Genomic DNA, 15,560 nt, shown 5'->3' with positions numbered 1-15,560 from the left:
TATGTGCATATAAACCTCCACTACTGTATATGTTTTTATGCTACCTGATGAGCGACCATGTAAGGCCAAGAAACGCGTTGCAGTGTGCTATCACTTGTTTTTTACATGTTAATTGAAGTCTTTAATAGGTTTTAAGAAAAACATTTTTTTATCATATTCCAAGTGAAGGCTGTTTTTTATAAAATGGAAGTTGTAACTTTTCCTGAAATTGTTGTGCTAAAACACGCTGGAAAATCCAGAGATTCCTTATATCGTTTGGAGTAAGATTGCTGGACAGTTCAGACATTTCAGCTCACCTTTGTTCACCTTTTACGGGGATTATAAATTGTGAGTATAAATCCTCTTACTCAGCTTTATAATCTGTTGTGTAAACATTGTTATACACTAGGTGGCACCCCCTGTCTCTGTGTTCTTGATTGCAGCGATTGTGCTTTGAGCTGAAGTACTCAACACTGGAGGAGCAAACTGTTTAGCTATCCCTATATCATCTAAAGATGGTTTCTTTTGGAATATGACTTTAATTGTATGATAATTTATATTTTTTTCAACATTTTGATTGTTTTCACATATTTGTTCTGGTATTTATATATTTCCACAAGATTATTGTCCCTGTTTTTGTAGAATATTTTCTATTCAGTCTAAAGTTGGATGCCCCCTTTTTACCATTGTTTCATTTTTAATTTTTTTAAATCAAATATAACTTGTTTTAAGATATAAAAGTGAGGATTCTCTCAAAAAAAATGAATACTTGATAACTGGAGGAGTGCTAGTTGCAGCCTACTCTAAATAAGCTGCTTGTGGTAAAAAGATAGGTTTTCTTATAAATCTATTAAACCTGCTGTATTTCTCTGTATATTTTATTATTACAATCACCTAGATTACGAGTTTTGTCGGTAATGGTGTGCGATGCTAACAAGCAGTTTTCCCTCACCGCTCACCTACAGACAACGCTGGTATTACGGGTTTTTAGAAACCCGGCGTTAGCCGCAGAAAAGTGAGCGGAGAGTAAAATTTAGCTCCACATTTCACCTCAATACCAGCGCTGCTTACGGTAGCGGTGAGCTGGCAAAACGTGCTTGTGCACGATTTCCCCATAGGAATCAATGGGGCAGAGCCGGCAAAAAAGCAGCGTAAAGCTCCTAACGCAGCCCCATTGATTCCTATGGGGAAATACTTTTAATGTCTACACCTAACACCCTAACATGAACCCAGAGTCTAAACACCCCTAATCTTACACTTATTTACCCCTAATCTGCCGCTCCGGACACCGCCGCCACCTACATTAAACTTATTAACCCCTAGTCTGCTGCCCCAACATCGCTGACACCGACATTTTATTTATTAACCCCTAATCTGCCGCCCCCAATGTCGCCGCCACCTACCTACACTTATTAACCCCTAATCTGCCGCCCCCAACATCGCCACCACTATAATAAACTTATTAACCCCTAAACCTAAGTCTAACCCTAACCCCCCCCTAACTTAAATATAATTTAAATATATCGAAATAAATATTACTACAATTCACTAAATTATTCCTATTTAAAACTAAATACTTACCGATAAAATAAACCATAAGCTAGCTACAATATAACTAATAGTTACATTGTAGCTAGTTTAGGGTTATTTTTATTTTACAGGCAACTTTGTATTTATTTTAACTAGGTACAATAGTTATTAAATAGTTATTAACTATTTAATAGCTACCTAGTTAAAATAAATTCAAATTTACCTGTAAAATAAATCCTAACCTAAGTTACAATTACACCTAACACTACACTATAATTAAATTAATTACCTAAACTAAATACAATTAAATACAATTTAAATAAATTATCTAAAGTACGAAAAAAAAACTAAATTACAGAAAATAATAAAATAATTACAAGTTTTTTAAACTAATTACACCTAATCTAATCCCCCTAATAAAATAAAAAAGCCTCCCAAAATAATAAAAAGCCCTACCCTATACTAAATTACGAATAGCCCTTAAAAGGGCCTTTTGCGGGGCATTGCCCCAAAGTAATCAGCTCTTTTACCTGTAAAAAAAGTACAATACCCCCCCAACATTAAAACCCACCACCCACACACCCAAACCTACTCTAAAACCCACCCAATACCCCCTTAATAAAACCTAACACTAACCCCTTGAAGATCACCCTACCTTGAGAAGTCTTCACCCAACCGGGCTGAAGTCCTCAACGAAGCCGGGCAAAATCATCCTCTAGACGGGCAGAAGTCTTCATGGAAGCCGGGAAGAAGAGGTCCTTCAGACGGGCAGAAGTCTTCATCCAGGAGGCATCTTCTATCTTCATCCATCCCGCGTGGAGCGGCTCCATCTTCAAGACATCCGACGCGGAGCATCCTCTTCAAACGAAGTCCAACTGAAGAATGAAGGTTCCTTTAAATGATGTCATGCAAGATGGCGTCCCTTGAATTCCGATTGGCTGATAGAATTCTATCAGCCAATTGGAATTAAGGTAGAAAAAATCTTATTGGCTGAAGCAATCAGCCAATAGGATTGAAGTTCAATCCTATTGGCTGATCCAATCAGCTAATAGGATTGAGCTGGCATTCTATTGGCTGATTGGATCAGCCAATAGAATGCAAGCTCAATCCTATTGGCTGATTGCATCAGCCAATAGGATTTTTTCTACCTTAATTCCGATTGGCTGATAAAATTCTATCAGCCAATCAGAATTCAAGGGACGCCATCTTGGATGACGTCATTTAAAGGAACCTTCATTCTTCAGTTGGACTTCGTTTGAAGAGGATGCTCCGCGTCAGATGTCTTGAAGATGGAGCCGCTCCGCGCCGGATGGATGAAAATAGAAGATGCCGCCTGGGTGAAGACTTTTGCCCGTCTGGAGGACCTCTTCTTCCCGGCTTCGATGAAGACTTCTGCCCGTCTGGAGGACCACTTCACCCGGCTTCGTTGATGACTTCGGCCCGGTTGGGTGAAGACTTCTCAAGGTAGGGTGATCTTCAAGGGGTTAGTGTTAGGTTTTATTAAGGGGGTATTGGGTGGGTTTTAGAGTAGGGTTGGGTGTGTGGGTGGTGGGTTTTAATGTTGGGGGGAATAGTACTTTTTTTTACAGGTAAAAAATCTGATTACTTTGGGGCAATGCCCCGTAAAAGGCCCTTTTAAGGGCTATTTGTAATTTAGTATAGGGTAGGGCTTTTTATTATTTTGGGGGGCTTTTTTATTTTATTAGGGGGATTAGATTAGGTGTAATTAGTTTAAAAAACTTGTAAATATTTTATTATTTTCTGTAATTTAGTGGGGGGGTTTTCATACTTCAGATAATTTATTTAAATTGTATTTAATTGTATTTAGTTTAGGTAATTAATTTAATTATAGTGTAGTGTTAGGTGTAATTGTAACTTAGGTTAGAATTTATTTTACAGGTAAATTTGAATTTATTTTAACTAGGTAGTTATTAAATGTTTAATAACTATTTAATAACTATTCTACCTAGTTAAAATAAATACAAACTTGCCTGTAAAATAAAAATAAACTGTAAACTAGCTACAATGTAACTATTAGTTATATTGTAGCTAGCTTATGGTTTATTTTATCGGTAAGTATTTAGTTTTAAATAGGAATTATTTAGTGAATTGTAGTAATTTTATTTAGATTTATTTAAATTATATTTAAGTTAGGGGGGTTTAGGATTAGACTTAGATTTAGGGGTTAATACATTTAATATAGTTGTGGTGACGTTGGGGGCGGCAGATTAAGGGTTAAAAAATGATTTTAGTGTTTGCGATGTGGGGGGGGCCTCGGTTTAGGGTACTTTTTAGCACTTTAGTTAAGAGCGTTAGCCCATAAAACTCTTAACTACTGACTTTTAAATGCGGTATCAGTCTTGACAGGAGAGGCTGTACCGCTCACTTTTTGGAAGACTCGTAATACCAGTGTTATGCAAGTACCATTGAAAATATAGGATACGCAATTGACGTAAGTGGATTTGCGGTATTTTCGAGTCTGACCAAAAAAGTGAGCGGTACACCTGTACCTGCAAGACTCGTAATACCAGCGTTAGGAAAAAGCAGCGTTGGGACCTCTCAACGCTGCTTTTTAAGGCTAACGCACAACTCGTAATCTAGCCGAATGGTTTTTTTCCATGTAGGGGAGAGTGATATTTTCCTTCTTAAACTGTTCTCTATCAACATTGGATAATGTTTTTTTTTGTTTATGCAAGTGTCTAACACATGTTAGTAAAAAATAGAAAAAAGCAAAAAAATTGTCCATGCCTAGTGTGTTTCCCCCTAGTTAAAGGGACAGTTCACGCAAAAAAATCTCCCTTTTAAATTGTTCCCAATGATCCATTTTACCTGCTGCAGTGTATTAAATTGTTTACAAGTAGCTCATTTACCTCTATTTTGGCATTTGAAATAGCTGATTAATCCTGTGGTATCCCCACCTATAGTAAAATGTTGTATACTGGAGTCTAGGCTAGTAAATAGCCTAAGTTAACAGAGCCAGAAAAAGAAATTACACTCCCAGTTGGGCGGGGGGGGGGCAGGATAGTTAAGTAATAAAATGTTAATTTTCCATTGTTCTCTCTAAGTATTGAGCTTTGGTTTTCCAGACAAATATAAGATAAGGAAGCAAGTGTGTGTACACAAAGTGATAACAAAATGACCAAAATTACCTGAAACTCAACCCATTGTAATAGGCTGCAGTTTCAAAGCACAAAACCAGTTACTTCATAAACACACAAATAAACCTGAAAATGCAATTTCTGATACATTTTATACGCTGCAACTGGTATAACAAGTCATTGAAGATACATTAATATAAAACCTATTTTACAGTGTACTGTCCCTTTAACTTATTGAGAGTTTAAATTCATTCAGTGATTTATTTCTGATCAGTAGAAGACCTACTCAACAGAGGACCCTGGTGCACATTCATTTTTTGCCCATACCCCAAATGGTAACTCAGTTGTAAGCAATAGTATTAGTAATAATATACATGCTGTTCTGTATATTGATTTTAAGGATACAGTGGGGCAAAAAAGTATTTAGTCAGCCACCAATTGTGCAAGTTCTTCCACTTAAGAAGATGAGAGAGGCCTGTAATTTTCATCACAGGTATACCTCAACTATGAGAGACAAAATGTGGAAACAAATCCAGACAATCACATTGATTTGGAAAGAATTTATTTGCATATTATGGTGGGCCGATTTATCATGGCCCAAATTGGGCCAAATACATCTGTTCCGCACGAGCCTTCCGCGGAAACAGGAGTTAAGACCGCTGTTCCTTAACTTGTCTGCCACCTCTGAGGTAGCGGACATCAATCTGCCCGATCACATATGATCGGGTTGATCGACACTCTCTGCTAGCTGCTGATTGGCAGCGAATCTGCAGGGGCAGCATTGCACAAGCAGTTCACCAGAACTATAGCGAATCATGTTCGCCAGACTAATGATAAATCGGCCGAAATTAGTGCAATTATTTCTAATGAGATATGTAAACATTAAATGGTTCCTTAACTTTTTTTCTATGAGAGTATAGGCTTAGGAACATGCCCTATAAAAATAACATTGCTGCAGATAACAATGTAAAACATTGCCACCATGCCACAAATGTGGTGATCATATTAGAATTCTTGCTGTAGCATTATTAAGTGTTTCTAGTTGTATTCAACCAAAATGTATTAAAATGAATTTCCCTATAATTCTTTGGTTTACATAAATCTAGTGTAATTTTTATACACTAGATAGCAATGCAATAAGGTTACTATAATAGGATTGTAAGGCTAAGGGCACAAATATCTATAAAGAGCTATTGGTTTGGAGATTATGTTAGCAATGTCAGTTCTACAGAGCCCCTGTTGTAATTCTCTACAGACAGTTTTTACCATGACAACAGTGTGCCTTGTAAAAGGGTGTTCCCGGCTTTTAAGTATGTAAAAGGAAATGCACACATTACAATTGAACTCTCAAAAAAAATTGTAATTTAAAAATTGTATAAAACAAGTAAATTAAATATTGAAATAAAAACATTCAGTAAAAAAAAACTGTATTGTTAAATTACTTAACTTTGCAACAAAATAGTTCTGTGAAAATTGTGTGTGATTAAATAAAATTTGATATTGACATTTTCCACACAAAAAAAACTATGTAATGCCCAGATTAGAAATTGTAAAAAAAAAATGCTACACTGTGAATGCAAAAAAATGTTGTGAAATTCTTAACTTACTGATAATGCAAAATTGATAGTATTGTTTTCCTTGTTCTAAAATGCTAGTGGGCGGAACATAGGCATTCCATTGGTGTAGCTGAAAGCTCTCTGAAATGTGAGGTGTATTCTGTAAATATTCCCCCCCCACAGAGATGCTTTACTTTCTAAGGGAAACATCGCACAATTCACAGAGAAAGCCCTTTTTTTAGGGAACTTCCTGATGGCAGCCTCTGTAAGTGTCAGCATGATTTTTCATGTTTGATCTGGCAAATTTTAGATAATCAGAAGTAATTCATATCAATTGAAGATTTTGTTATGGATTTCATTTACGCAGAAGTAAAACACATTCACCTAGATTACGAGTTTTGCGTTAGAGGCTGTGCGGTGCTAACGAGCAGTTTATGCTCACCGCTCACTTACAGACAGCGCTGGTATTACAGGTTTTTACAAACCAGACAAGTGACAAAATTTTGCTCATTACCGCACTCTAATACCAGCGCTGCTTACGTTAGTGGTGAGCTGGTGTAACGTGCTCTTGCACGATTTCCCCATAGGAATCAACGGGGAGAGCTGGCTGAAAAAAAGTCTAACACCTGCAAAAAAGGAGCGTAAAGCTCCTTAACGCAGCCCCATTGATATCTATGGGGAAATAAAATTTATGTCTACACCAAACACCCTAACATGACGAGTCTTCCAAAAAGTGAGCGGTACATATTTACAGAATACTTTAAAATGCGGTACCAGTCTTGACAGGAGAGGGCCTACCGCTCACTTTTTGTCAGACTTGTAATACCAGCGCTATGCAAGTCCCATTGAAAAAAGAGGATACGCAATTTACATAAGTGGATTTGCGGTATTTCCAAGTCTGGCCAAAAAAGTGAGCGGTACACCTGTACCTGCAAGACTCGTAATACCAGTGGGCATTAAAAAGCAGCGTTAGGACCGGCCAACACTGCTTTTTAAGCCTAACGCACAACTCCTAATAGAATAGAATAGAATAGAATTTATATTTTTTATTTCACTAGGATACTTTTTTATTGTTTATTTTGTTAAGCCAAATATGCAATGCAATAAAACTGATATAACCTGATTATTGAATCTAAATGAGGATTTATATATAAATAGTATGATGTACTAAATGAAAAAGTCATTAAATTTATGGACAATAAATTAACTCCAGTTAAAACTCATATAATTCAATTACCTTCTATTAGACACTTCTCACTAATATACATACCAGCAAAACATATTGTACATAGGGCAAGGGAAGGCATATCACATTTAAACCAATGTTTATCAAACTGAGATTAGAGCATTCTGTCTCTATTTAAAAACAAAACAAGTGCCAGAATATGTTCTAGAGTTTGTCAAACAAAAAAATATGTGAGAAAATAAACTGTGAGAATGAATGTCAATCAATTCAATGTTTCTGCAATTTTAAGCAGTTTAAAGCATGGGCACTATGAAGAATGCCTGTATTCGAGATTATCAGGCCATATATACTATCAAAAATGTGTTGTCTACAGCAGTTTCCATTCACTTGCTCTGAGGTCTCATGATTGTTGAAAGATACAAGAAACAGTTGCATGGCTGTTTACACATGATTAGAGCGTTAGGACGCAACCCGGTTGTTGCAGAAGTTTAGCACCAACTTCTGGTAGTTTATGTAAGCCATGGAATATGTATTATTACATTTTACAACTGTTTTTATTGAAATCAGAAGATTGATGAGGTGTTCAGAAAATATTAACAAAATTAAGGGTGGACATTATAAGACAAATAATTACTACTTCAATTGTTTATATATAAAATAAATGGAGTGTGAACTGCTGCAGTGTTTACTGCTGAACAAGACCTTGACAGCAGATACAAACCACATGCCCAACAAGTCTGCATATTTATCCCACAAAGTGTAAACTTAATTAATTTATAGGATACCCTTATGTTAATCCCAGTGATCTTTGAAATCATAGTATTTGTCTTTACCAGCTTTATTGGAAGTGTAGTCCATGAATCAATTGCCCTTTTTGTGCTTCTGCAAACGACTACCCAACCTACTACCCTTCAACATGAGATTTTCGAACTTCAAATATAGCAATTTAACTTAATACCAATAATGCAAATTTAATTTTTGTAATAATTTTATATCATGTATTCTCTGCAAATATTCGGCTAGATTTAGAGTTTGGCGTTAGCCGTCATAACCAGCGTTAGAGGCTCCTAACGCTGGTTTTGGGCTACCGCTGGTATTTGGAGTCAGTCAGGAAAGGGTCTAACGCTCATTTTGCAGCCGTAACTTTTCCATACCGCAGATCCCCCTACGCCATTTGCGTATCCTATCTTTTCAATGGGATCTTCCTAACGCCGGTATTTAGAGTCGTGGCTGAAGTGAGCGTTAGAAATTTAACGACAAAACTCCAGCCGCAGAAAAAAGTCAGTAGTTAAGAGCTTTCTGGGCTAACGCCGGTTTATAAAGCTCTTAACTACTGTGCTCTAAAGTACACTAACACCCATAAACTACCTATGTACCCCTAAACCGAGGTCCCCCCACATCGTCGCCACTCTATTAAAATTTTTTAAACCCTAATCTGTCGACCGCACACCTCCGCCACCTACGTTATCCCTATGTACCCCAAATCTGATGCCCCTAACACCACCGACCCCTATATTATATTTATTAACCCCTAATCTGCCGCCCCCAACGTCGCCTCCACCTACCTACAATAATTAATCCCTAATCTGCCGACCGGATCTCACCGCTACTCTAATAAATGTATTAACCCCTAAAGCTAAGTCTAACCCTAACACTAACAACCCCCTAAGTTAAATATAATTTACATCTAACGAAATAAATTAACTCTTATTAAATAAATTATTCCTATTTAAAGCTAAATACTTACCTGTAAAATAAACCCTAATATAGCTACAATATAAATTATAATTATATTGTTGCTATTTTAGGATTCATATTTATTTTACAGGCAACTTTGTAATTATTTTAGCCAGGTACAATAGCTATTAAATAGTTAATAACTATTTAATAGCTACCTAGTTAAAATAATTACAAAATTACCTGTAAAATAAATCCTAACCTAAGTTACAATTAAACCTAACACTACACTATCAATAAATTAATTAAATAAAATACCTACAATTATCTACAATTAAACCTAACACTACACTATCAATAAATTAATTAAATACAATACCTACAAATAAATACAATGAAATAAACTAACTAAAGTACAAAAAATAAAAAAGAACTAAGTTACAAAAAATAAAAAAATATTTACAAAATTAGAAAAATATTACAACAATTTTAAACTAATTACACCTACTCTAAGCCCCCTAATAAAATAACAAAGACCCCCAAAATAAAAAAATGCCCTACCCTATTCTAAATTAAAAAAGTTCAAAGCTTTTTTACCTTACCAGCCCTGAAAAGGGCCCTTTGCGGGGCATACCCCAAAGAATTCAGCTCTTTTGCCTGTAAAAAAAACACATACAATACCCCCCAACATTACAACCCACCACCCACATACCCCTAATCTAACCCAACCCCCCTTAAATAAACCTAACACTAAGCCCCTGAAGATCTCCCTACCTTGTATTCACCACACCGGGTTCACCGATTGGTCCAGAAGAGCCTCCGATGTCTTCATCCAAGCCCAAGTGGGGGCTAAAGAGTGACGTCCATCCTCCAGCTGAAGTCTTGATCCAAGCGGCAAATGAAGAAGTCCATCTTCGGGAAGAAATCTTCATCCTATCCGGGCAGAAGAGGACATCCGGACCGGCAAACATCTTCATCCAAGCCGCATCTTCTATGTTGTTCCATCCGATGACGAGCGGCTGATCTTCAAGACCTCCAGCGCGGATCCATCCATCTTCACCGACGACTTCCCGGCGAATGACGGTTCCTTTAAGGGACGTCATTTAAGATGGAGTCCTTCGAATTCCGATTGGCTGATAGGATTCTATCAGCCAATCGGAATTAAGGTAGGAAAATTCTGATTGGCTGATGGAATCAGCCAATCAGATTCAAGTTCAATCCGATTGGCTGATCCAATCAGCCAATCAGATTGAGCTCGCATTCTATTGGCTGTTCCGATCAGCCAATAGAATGCGAGCTCAATCTGATTGGCTGATGAAGACATCGGAGGCTCTTCTGGACCGATCGGTGAACCCGGCGTGGTGAATACAAGGTAGGGAGATCTTCAGGGGCTTAATGTTAGGTTTATTTAAGGGGGGTTTGGGTTAGATTAGGGGTATGTGGGTGGTGGGTTGTAATGTTGGGGGGGGGTATTGTATGTGTACTTTTTACAGGCAAAAGAGCTGAATTATTTGGGGCATGCCCCGCAAAGGGCCCTTTTCAGGGCTGGTAAGGTAAAAGAGCTTTGAATTTTTTTAATTTAGAATAGGGTAGGGCATTTTTTTATTTTGGGGGGCTTTGTTATTTTATTAGGGGGCTTAGAGTAGGTGTAATTAGTTTAAAATTGTAATTTTTTTCTAATGTTTGTAAATATTTTTTTAATTTTTGTAACTTAGTTCTTTTTTATTTTTTGTACTTTAGTTTGTTTATTTAATTGTATTTATTTGTAGGTATTTAATTTAATTTATTTATTGATAGTGTGGTGTTAGGTTTAATTGTAGATAATTGTAGGTATTTGATTTAATTAATTTATTGATAGTGTAGTGTTAGGTTTAATTGTAACTTAGGTTAGGATTTATTTTACAGGTAATTTTGAAATTATTTTAACTAGGTATTTAATAGCTATTGAACCTGGTTAAAATAAATACAAAGTTGCCTGTAAAATAAATATTAATCCTAAAATAGCTACAATATAATTATAATTTATATTGTAGCTATATTAGGGTTTATTTTACAGGTAAGTATTTAGCTTTAAATAGGAATAATTTATTTAATAAGAGTTAATTTATTTTGTTAGATAAAAATTATATTTATCTTAGGGGGGTGTTAGTGTTAGGGTTAGACTTAGCTTTAAGGGTTAATACATTTATTATAGTAGTGGTGAGTTCCGGTCGGCAGATTAGAGGTTAATAAGTGAAGTTAGGTGTCGGCGATGTTAGGGAGGACAGATTAGGAGTTAATAATATTTCTTATACGGTTATTGAGGCGGGAGTGAGGCGGATTAGGGGTTAATACATGTATTATAGTATCGGTGAGGTCTGGTCGGCAGATTAGGGGTTAATAATTGTAGGTAGGTGGAGGCGACGTTGGGGGCGGCAGATTAGGGGTTAATAAATATAATATAGGAGTCGGCGGTGTTAGGGGCAGCAGATTAGGGGTTCATAGGGATAACGTAGGTTGCGGCGGTGTACGGAGCGGCAGATTAAGGGTTAAAAAAAATATGCAGGGGTCAGCGATAGCAGATTAGGGGTTAATAAGTGTAAGGTTAGGGGTGTTTAGACTCGGGGTACATGTTAGAGTGTTAGGTGCAGACATAGGAAGTGTTTCCCCATAGGAAACAATGGGGCTGCGTTAGGAGCTGAACGCTGCTTTTTTGCAGGTGTTAGGTTTTTTTTCAGCTCAAACTGTCCCATTGTTTTCTATGGGGGAATCGTGCACGAGCACGTTTTTTAAGCTGGCCGCGTCCGTAAGCAACGCTGGTATTTAGAGTTGCAGTGGCGGTAAATTATGCTCTCTGCTCCTTTTTTGGAGCCTAACGCAGCCCTTCTGTGAACTCTAAATACCAACAGTATTTAAAAGGTGCAGCTCAAAAAAAGCAAGCGGAGCTAACGCACCCCTTTGGCCGCAAAACTCCAAATCTAGGCCAATGGCATTTGGGTAATGACATGTTTGTTGACTAAATTCTCCTAGAAACTGTTGAAAAAAAAAGTGTTTTTTATTATTATATTTTATTATTAAAATAAACATGTGCATTTATTATAATTATTATTAGTTTAAATAACAACAAATATGTTTTAATTTTAGTTAATCTATAAAAAAAAAAAAAAAAACTTGATCTATCTTTTATTGCATGTAAACCACATAAAACATGGCTTTATATAAATAGCAAATAATGTACCAGGTTGATTGATAGATACTGTAGATAGATAGATAGATAGATAGATAGATAGATAGATAGATAGATAGATAGATAGATAGATATATAGATAGATATAAACATAAATAGATTAGATAGATATATTGTTAATGAGAAAGATCTTTGTGGGTAGTATTTCATATTAATTAAAAGTAAAATGAATAAAGTAATTTCAGTTCCTCAGACTTCAAGAGTCGAACAGAGTTTGGCAAACTTAATAAAGTAATTGCCAAACAAACACAGATATATAATCCAAAACTGAAGCAAAGGAAGTTTTAATAATCTACTTTGGTAATCATCCTTCTACTGGATTACATAATGGACCGAGCAGATCAATTACACACCATCTGTAGCTTGAGTCACAGCTGACATGAGTGTTGTCTCCTAGGATGGCTGCTATGGAGGATTGTGCTGATGACTTAAAAAACAAATGTGCAGTGAATGTCTACAGAAAACCACTAGACAGTACAACAGCAAATTCAATACATAAAAACTGCATCCAAGAATCATATATCTAATATTTCCCTTCAATATACACAGCATTGTCCTTAAATTCCCAGTGATATATGTAATTCTTGATTCTTAAAGGACAGACTAGTCCAAAATAAACTTTCATGATTCAGATAGGGCATGTAATTTTAAACAAGTTTCCAACTTACTATTATCAACAGTTTTGCTTTGTTCTCTTGGTATTCTTAGTTGAAAGCTAAGCCTAGGAGGTTTGTATGCTAATTTCTTAGACCTAGAAGGCCGCCTCTAAGCTAAATGCATTTTGATCGCTTTTCACCACTAGAGGGTGTTAGTTCATGTGTATCATATAGATAACAATGTGCTCACACACGTGAAGCTCCTAGGAGCCAGCACTAATTGGCTAAAATGCAAGTCAGTCAAAAGAACTGAAATTTACTTACAGACAGCTCTGGTATTAAGGGTTTTTACAAACCCGGCGTTAGCCGCAAAAAAGTGAGCGTAGAGCAAAATATTGCTCCACATCTCACCGCAATACCAGCGCTGCTTATGTTAGTGGTGAGCTAGTAAAACGTGCTCGTGCATGATTTCCCCATAGGAATCAATGGTGAGAGCTGGCTGAAAAAAACTAACACCTGCAAAAAAGCAGAGTAAAACTCCTAACGCAGCCCCATTGATTCCTATGGGGAAATAAAGTTATGTCTACACCTAACACCCTAACATGAACCCCGAACCTAAACACCCCTAATCTTACACTTATTAACCCATAATCTGCCGCCCCGACAACGCCGACACCTACATTATATTATTAACCCCTAATCTGCCGCTCCGGACACCGCCGCCACCTACATTATACTTATGAACCCCTAATCTGCCGCCCCCAACATCGCCAACACCTACATTTTATTTATTAACCGCTAATCTGCCGTCCCCCAATGTCGCCGCAACCTACCTACATTTATTAACCACTAATCTGCCGCCCCCAACGCCGCCGCCACTATAATAAAGTTATTAACCCCTAAACCTAATTCTAACCCTAACCCTAACACCCCCTAACTTAAATATAATTAAAATAAATCTAAATAAAATTACTGCAATTATCTAAATTATTCCTATTTAAAACTAAATACTTACCTATAAAATAAACCCTAAGCTAGCTGCAATATAACTAATAACATTGTAGCTAGCTTAGGGTTTATTTTTATTTTAAAGGCAACTTTGTATTTATTTTAACTAGGTAGAATAGTTATTAAATAGTTATTAACTATTTAATAACTACCTAGTTAAAATAAAGACAAATTTACCTGTAAAATAAAACCTAACCTAAGTTACAATTACACCTAACACTACACTACAATTAAATTAATTACCTAAATTAAATACAATTAATTACAATTAAATAAAATTATCTAAAGTACAAAAAACCCACTAAATTACAGAAAATAATAAACAAATTACAAGATTTTTAAACTAATTACAGTTAATCTAATCCCCCTAACAAAATAAAAAGCCCCCCAAAATAAAAACGCCTTACCCTACACTAAATTACAAATAGCCCTTAAAAGGGCCTTTTGCGGGGCATCGCCCCAAAGTAATCAGCTCTTTTACCTGTAAAAAAAATTACAAATCCCCTCCAACATTAAAACCCTTCTCTAAAACCCACCCAATACCCCCTTAAAAAAACTTAACACTAACCCCTTGAAGATCACCTTACCGGGAGAAATCTTCACCCAACTGGGCCAAAGTCCTCAACGAATCCGGCAGAAGTGGTCCTCCAGACAGGCAGAAGTGGTCCTCCAGATGGGCAGAAGTCTTCATCCAGACAGCATCTTCTATCTTCATCCATCCAGCGCAGAGCAGGTCCATCTTCAAGACATCCGACGCAGAGTATCCTCTTCTTTCCCCGGCCGACGACTGAATGAAGGTTCCTTTAAATTACATCATCCAAGATGGCGTCCCTTCAATTCCGATTGGCTAATAGAATTCTATCAGCCAATCGGAATTAAGGTAGAAAAAATCCTATTGGCTGATCCAATCAGGACCACTTATTATTTTCTGTAATTTAGCTGGGGTTTTTTTGTACTTTAGATCATTTTATTTAATTGTAATTAATTGTATTTAATTTAGGTAATTCATTTAATTGTAGTGTAGTGTTAGGTGTAATTGTAACTTAGGTTAGATTAATAACTATTTAATAACTATTCTACCTAGTAAAAATAAATACAAAGTTGCCTGTAAAATAAAAATAAACCCTAAGCTAGCTACAATGTAACTATTAGCTTAGGGTTTATTTTATAGGTAAGTATTTAGTTTTAAATAGGAATAATTTAGTTAATTGTAGTAATTTTATTTAGATTTATTTTAATTATATTTAAGTTAGGGGGGGTTAGGGTTAGACTTAAGTTTAGGGGTTAATAACTTTATTATAGTGGTGGCGACGTTGGGGGCGGCAGATTAGTGGTTAATAAATGTAGGTAGGTTGCGGCGACATTGGGGGCGGCAGAGTAGGGGTTAATAAATAAAATGTAGGTGTCGGCGATGCTGGGGGCGGCAGATTAGGGGTTCATAAGTATAATGTAGGTGGCGGCTGTGTCCGGAGCGGCAGATTAGGGGTTAATAATATAATGTAGGTGTCGGCGTTGTCGGGGGCGGCAGATTAGGGGTTAATAAGTGTAAGATTAGGGGTGTTTAGGCTCGGGGTTCATGTTAGGGTGTTAGGTGTAAACATAACTTTATTTCCCCATAGGAATCAATGGGGCTGCGTTAGGAGTTTTATGCTGCTTTTTTGCAGGTGTTAGTTTTTTTTTTCAGCCAGCTCTCCCCCATTGATT

This window comes from Bombina bombina, chromosome 4, assembly GCF_027579735.1.
Source record: "Bombina bombina isolate aBomBom1 chromosome 4, aBomBom1.pri, whole genome shotgun sequence".
NCBI classification, from domain to species: domain Eukaryota; kingdom Metazoa; phylum Chordata; class Amphibia; order Anura; family Bombinatoridae; genus Bombina; species Bombina bombina.
Note: the sequence above shows the minus strand (reverse complement) of the source record.